A 751-nucleotide genomic window follows, 5' to 3' on the forward strand; every position below is an offset into this window, starting at 1 on the left:
GCGGCGTCGGCGCGGCGTCCGGGCGGCGTCCGGGCGGCGAGGAGAGGGCGAGGGAGGGAGAGGGCGAGGGCGAGGGCGAGGGCGAGGGCGAGGGCAGCGGCGGCGGCGGCGGTGGATCGAGAGGGAGAGAACTGGCGAGGGGGAGAGGGAAGGGGGGATCGGGCGAAGGGGGGATCGGGCGAAGGGGGATCGGGCCACAATACTAATGGCGCACCTCACCGTGGTGCGCCATTAGCATGTCCATACTAATGGCGCACCTCACCGTGGTGCGCCATTAGTACTTTTTTTTATTTCAACTCGAGCCAAAAGGTTATGTACTACCAGAACCTATCCACGTCAAGCCCACTCTACTAGCTCGACTGGTCAGTAGCCAGTTCTCACACCAGGAGGTCCTGGGTTCGACTCCCAGGCTCCACAAATTTTTTTTATCATTTAAAAAGTTGTTTGATACTTATTTATGTTTAAATATGTTCAAACTTGTTTAAATAATAACAGTAATATTTTTTTATAAGACAGTAGCATTTAAAAAGTTGTTTGATACTTATTTTTTTTATAAGACGGTGCGCGGGGTGCGGGGGGTCGGCGGCGGCGGTTGGGTAGGGGAATCGAGGGTGCGGTGGGTCGGCGGCGGCGGCCGGTGGACTTGGGGGGTGCTCGGTGCCGAGGGGGACCGGATCTGGCGAGGTGGGATAGCGGTCGAGATGGAGGGGGATCGAGGTGGGCTCCACAAATTTTTTTAGCATTTAAAAAG

This window comes from Triticum dicoccoides, chromosome 1B, assembly GCF_002162155.2.
Source record: "Triticum dicoccoides isolate Atlit2015 ecotype Zavitan chromosome 1B, WEW_v2.0, whole genome shotgun sequence".
Taxonomy (NCBI): domain Eukaryota; kingdom Viridiplantae; phylum Streptophyta; class Magnoliopsida; order Poales; family Poaceae; genus Triticum; species Triticum dicoccoides.